A 6,561-nucleotide genomic window follows, 5' to 3' on the forward strand; every position below is an offset into this window, starting at 1 on the left:
CTCAACTCTATCTGTGCAAATCCAAGTAAGCTTCGAAACTTTTGAAGCTTCTCTACACCCAATGCCTTTGTGAAAATGTCAGCTATCTGATCTTGTGTGCTGACATATACCAAGTCAATCTCTCTTGCAAGTACCTTCTCTCTCACAAAGTGATAGTGCATCTCAATGTGTTTTATCCTAGCATGGAACACTGGATTCCTAGCTAGTTGTATGCTACTCATGTTATCACAATGAATGACAACTGGACCATCTCCACCCACATCCAAGTCACCTAATAACTTTTACAACCATAACACCTCACATGCTGCCATAGTAGCAGCTCTATACTTAGCCTCTGTACTCCATAAAGAAATTGTAGGTTACTTTTTGCTGCTCCATGTAACAACTGCACTACTAAGGGAAAACATGACTCCACTAGTAGATCTTCTGTGTCTGACATGCTACTAGCCCAATCTGCATTTGTGTATCCAAAGACTTGTACATCCTTACTTGCCTCATAAAAAATTCCATAATGTAAAGTGGACTTCACATACCTCAATATACGTCTAATTGCATTCAAATGAGGCTTTCTAGGCATATGCATAAACTGACTGACAAGGCCAACAGTATAGCTCAAGTCTGGCCTTGTGATAGTCATGTAAATCAAACTTCCTACTATCCTCTTGAACATAGTAGGGTCTTCTATCGCATCCCCAATGTTAGCATTCAACTTCACATTTTGCTCCAATGGTATTGAAAGAGGCTTACATGTTGTCATACCATACTTAGATAACATATCTAAGCCATACTGCATTTGGGATATCCATATACCATCATCGCATCTGATCACCTCAATACCAAGAAAGTATCTCAGCTCACCCAAATCCTTCATCTCAAACTTCTTCTTCAAGAAGTCCTTAACTTCAGCAATCCCATTGTCAATGTTGTTGAGATATCGAGCTCCACTCGTGATACGCCAGGGTGACCGTTGTGCATTTATGTCACCGACTTGTTAGCTGCAGATGCAGTTGGTACACCGCCCATGAATAATAGCTACATGATAGCTATCCTTATCTACTCTAGTTCGTGGCTCAGTTAGTATGCCATCTTAGTTAGTTGAGTTTGGTTTGAGACCCGTATATAGGGTTCTTCTATTTCTATGTACTCGAGTTCTTTTGGCTTACACAACTAAGAAGAGGAAAACTGTTTTCAGCCTCCACCTTTGTGTGTATTCCCCCATTGTGCAAGCAAGAAAGCTACAAATGAGACTCCTTCCTTCTCTCCCACAATCTTGACATGGTATCAGAGCCTTGTTCATGGTAAGGAGCTCAAGAAAGCAAACCAAGTTCGCGGTGTTCTGGTAAGAGGACTAGTGTTGCTTTCATTTTTCTGTTTTGGGAGCAAGTCTCTGCAGGTAGCACAGACGGGAAGAGCAAGAGTGCATTGTCTCAGATTGAGACGTCCTTCGCGGTGTAGCAAGAGGGCAGTATATGCTGCGGGAGCGGGCTTTAGCCCTTGGTTGCTCTATTTTTTTGATTTGAGGCCATTTCGGGGCCTGTTTTGGAGGCGGAAGTTTTCTGCACGCACTCATGAAAAGGCCCTATTTTATGCTGTGCGACCACTGTTCTACAGGTCGATGAAAAGTTACTGTAGAAATTGCATCGTGTGCCTGTGCGCAGAGACATTGGGAGTTATAGAATCATCCTTGTTGCCTGTTGATGCAAAATCGTCACTAGGAAGTGACTGTGTGGTCAAATACCACTTTCGTCAGTTTTGCAGATTTGCCCTTGTGAGACTGAAGCTGTGTTTTTTGCAGTGACAGAATTTTTTTGCAGTGTTCTGTAATGGCGTCTGATTCTCTTTCACAGATTGTCACTGAAAAGCTTGACAAGAACAACTTCCAAGCATGGAAGTTCAGAATGACGAATTTCCTTATGGGAAAAGGATATCGGGAATTTGTTGCAGGAAATGAAGAAGAACCAGTTCTTCTTGATGTTCCCAATCAACAGCAAATGCAGGCATTTAAAGCATGGCATGAGAGAGCCAGGAAAGTTATGTATTGGCTGTCTATCAGCATTTCAGACTCTATGATTGTGCATATTCAGGATGCAAGTACGCCAAAGGAGGCATGGGATACTTTGTCAAAAATATAAAGCACAAATACGCAAGCCAAGAAAATGCAGCTCAAGCAAGAGTTGCATAATGTGCAAAGAGAAAATACGAGCATCAATGACTACTACATGAAGGTGAAGAAGATCGCAGATGCACTTGCTTCCATTGGGTCGCCAGTGGAAGATGATGATTTAGTTTCTGTGACCTTGAATGGTCTAGGAAAGGATTATGCACAGTTCCGAACATCCATTTCCGTCCATGAAAGATTTCCTAATCTTGAGGAGTTGATTGCTCTTCTAATTTCTGAGGAGCAGAGAAATGGTGGTGCATCTTCTTCAGGAGGAACTTCAAAAGAAGCTGTCTTCTACTCAAATGCTGGAAGAGGTAGAGGCAGAGGTAGAGGAGGCCGATCTGGAGGCCGTGGTAGAAATCAGAATATGCAGCAAACTCAAGAAAACCAATCCTATGGAGGAGGACGTGGTAACTCTAGAGGCAGGGGGAGCCAAAGAGGTCGTGGTGGATGGCAAAGAGGCCAAAATGCAAACAGCAATGTTGAATGCTACTACTGTGGTAAAATGGGTCATATGGCTAAAGACTGCTATAAAAAGCAGAATGACATCATGAATGGAAAACTGCAACAAGAAAATTATGCATCTTCTAGTAGACAGGGTGATGACAGAAATGAGCATTTGTTTATGGTGCAGCACATGAATAATTCTGTGACAAGTGCAGAAGAAAGCAACGATGTATGGTATGTTGACTCAGGTGTATCAAACCACATGATAGGTCATGCAGAATGGATGCAGGATGCAAGGAGAATGGAAAAACTAGGATTTGTGGAGACTGGTGATGATACTGCACATCCTATTGTGCAGATTGGAAAAATTCCTTTGTCTATGCAGGATGGGAAAAAGAAACACCTGTCCGATGTATTTCATGTCCCGAATATCACCAAGAACCTGGTTTCTGTTGGTCAAATGGTTGAGCAGGGCTTGCAGGTCAGATTTAATTCTCATGGACGCTTTGTTGAGGATATGAAAAATAAAGGTCGCTTGATAGCAAAAGGAAAGAAGGGCAGAATGTTTACGTTGGATGCAAACATGCCTGAATTGAGTGCAGCAATGTTTGCACATGGGACCGGTGTAGTTGCAGATATTGATATCTGGCATAAACGCATTGGTCATGTTAATGTATAGCGACTTAAATCAATGCAAGCCCAAAATATTGTTGCAGGATTGCCTAAATTCAAGGTTGCAGAAATGCATAAGGTATGTGAAGCCTGCCAATTTGGAAAACAGGCAAGGAAACCATTTCCTAGACATGTTCAAGAGAGTAAGAAGCCATTGGAATTAATCCACTTTGATGTGTGGACTACTAAAGCTGCATCTCTTGGAGGCTGTCATTATTTTGTCACTTTTATTGATGACTATAGCAGAAAAGTTTGGGTGTATTTTATGAAAAAGAAAAGTGAAGTTTTTGGGCATTTCAAAACTCTTAAAGCTATGGTTGAAAAAGAAACAGGCCTGCAAATAAAATGCCTAAGGTCAGATGGAGGGGGAGAGTACCTCTCAAATGAGTTTGCAAGGTTCTTGCAGGAGCATGGCATAAAGTAGCAATATTCATGCAGTCATACCCCACAACAAAATGGAATTGCAGAAAGGAAAAATAGGCATATTGGAGAGGTATCTCGTGCCATGCTCATCGAAAAAGACTTGTCAGATTTTTACTGGGCTGAGGCAGTTGCTACAGAAGTCTACATAATGAACAGGACTCCCACTGCAGCAATACATGGCATGACTCTAGAGGAGAGGTATACTGGTAGGAAACCATATATTTCTCATTTGAAAATTTTTGGTTGCATTGCCTATGTTCATGTGCCAGATGAGTTGAGATCCAAGTTGGATCCAAAAGCTGAGAAGTGCATCTTTATTGGTTATTCTCTGCAGCAAAAAGGGTATAGATGCTATAACCCTTCTACTCCTAAGTTTACAGTGAGCAGAGATGTTATTTTTGATGAGATGAGTAGCTGGAATAAACCAGTAAATATGATTGATAATGTAGAAGCAGAAAATGGTAATGTTGCACAGAATTCACAGCAGCAGTCACAAGATATTAGTGGACTTGGAGCGTCCTCTAGCAGTGGTTCACATTCTTCGCCATGGACAGGTAGATTGAGATCAAGAGAATCTTCTCAAAGCAATGCAGATAGTGGTATGCAGGTATCACAAAAAGGAAAAGAGAAGGTAGATCAGTCCATGTTTGATGTGAATGCAGGTCACTCTTATGTGGATGGTGAATCCAATGGCTCTGAACAGAGCATTGATGATGAGTTGGGTATTCCTTCTGTTGTTACACCTAGAGTAAGGAAGACCAGGGATGTTTTGAGAGCATCTGGAAGTGAGACTACTTTGCGTAGGTCTACCAGAGCTAGGTATCCTGTGGATCAGCTGAAATATGATGGATTTACAGCCATTCACTATGCATATATGGTCAAAGTGATACAGGAACTAGAACCCACTTCTTTTGAGCAAGCAATTGGTTGTAAGTGGGTTTATAAGGTGAAACACAATGTAGTTGGTTCTGTGAATAGATACAAGGCAAGATTAGTAGTCAAGGGGTATGCACAAACATATGGCATTGATTATGAAGAAACATTCAATCCGGTTGCAAGGATGGCAATTGTAAGAGCAGTCATTGCTATGGTTGCATCAAAGGGATGATCTTTACATCAGATGGATATAAAGAATGCCTTCTTGCATGGTGATTTGCAAGAAGAGGTCTATATGGAGCAGCCACCAGGTTATGTGCATGATGTTCATCCTGAGTTTGTTTGCAGGTTGAAGAAAGCCTTGTATGGCTTGAAGCAAGCACCTAGAGCATGGTCTGACAAGATAGGACAGTATCTTGTCACTATTGGCTTTCAGATTTCCAAGGCAGATTTCTCACTTTATGTGAGAAAAACAGAGAAAGGTATTATGCTGCTTCTCATTTATGTTGATGATTTGATTATCACAGGCGATAGTGATAAAGATATCCTTCATGTGAAAATGCTATTGAAGCAGAAGTTTGAGATGAAGGATTTGGGAGAGTTGCGTTATTTCTTGGGCATTGAGGTGATTAAATCACCAAGTGGGATATGGCTCTTGCAGAGGCAGTATGGATTGGACATGCTGTCCAAATATGGGATGACAGGCTGTAAGCCTATTTCAGTTTCTTTGGAGCAGAATGTGAAGCTGAGTGCAGATGTAGGTGAGCTTCTCGAAGACCCTACTATGTACAGACGCATAGTAGGAAGTTTGATTTATATGACTATTACCAGGCCACATTTGAGCTATGCTGTTGGATTGGTAAGTCAGTTTATGCAGGCTCCAAGGAAACCACATTTGGATGTGGCTAGATGCATACTCAGGTATATGAAGTCCACATTGCAATATGGACTATTTTATGAGACTGGGGTTCAGATACAGTTGCATGGATACACTGATGCTGATTGGGCTGGTAGTATTTCTGATAATCGATCTACCAGTGGATATGTTTTCTCTTTTGGGAGTGCTGCAGTCACTTGGAGCAGTAAGAAACAGCCTACAGTTGCCTTGTCGAGCACAGAGGCTGAGTACAGGGGTGCAGCAATGGCTGCATGTGAGGTAGCTTGGTTGCATAAGCTACTTTATGATATGCATCAGCCTACAGATGGGCCAATTTTCATTTATTGTGACAACATGAGTAGTATACACTTGGCAAATAACCTAGTCTATCATGCTAGAACAAAGCACATTGAGGTGCATTATCACTATGTGCGGGAGAGGGTTTTACTAGGTCTTATTGAACTAGTTTATGTCAGCATAGAGGATCAGGTATCTGACATATTCACGAAGGTATTGGGCGCAGAGAAGCTGCGCAAGTTCAGAGACCTGCTTGGTGTACAGGAATTGGGATTGAGCTCGAGGGGGAGTGTTGAGATATCGAGCTCCACTCGTGATACGCTAGGGTGACCATTGTGCATTTATGTCACCGACTTGTTAGCTGCAGATGCGGTTGGTACACCGCCCATGAATAATAGCTAGATGACAGCTATCCTTATCTACTCTAGTTCGTGGCTCAGTTAGTATGCCACCTTAGTTAGTTAAGTTTGGTTTGAGACCCATATATAGGGTTCTTCTATTTCTATGTACTCGAGTTCTTTTGGCTTACACAACTAAGAAGAGGAAAACTGTTTTCAGCCTCCATCTTTGTGTGTATTCCCCCATTGTGCAAGCAAGAAAGCTACAAGTGAGACTCCTTCCTTCTCTCCCACAATCTTGACAAATGTCACTTGTAATAATCAGGTCATCCACATAAATGACTATGATAACCAAACCTGCATCTCCCCTTCTCACATAAAGTGAGTGATCACCACCTTATCAGACCATGCTTTAGGTGCTTGCTTCAGCCCAGAGAGCACCTTCTTTAACCTGCACGTATATGTGGGAT

Source organism: Lygodium microphyllum, chromosome 6 (assembly GCF_053477565.2).
Source record: "Lygodium microphyllum isolate KBCC chromosome 6, Lygodium_microphyllum_v1.1.10, whole genome shotgun sequence".
Taxonomy (NCBI): Eukaryota; Viridiplantae; Streptophyta; class Polypodiopsida; order Schizaeales; family Lygodiaceae; genus Lygodium; species Lygodium microphyllum.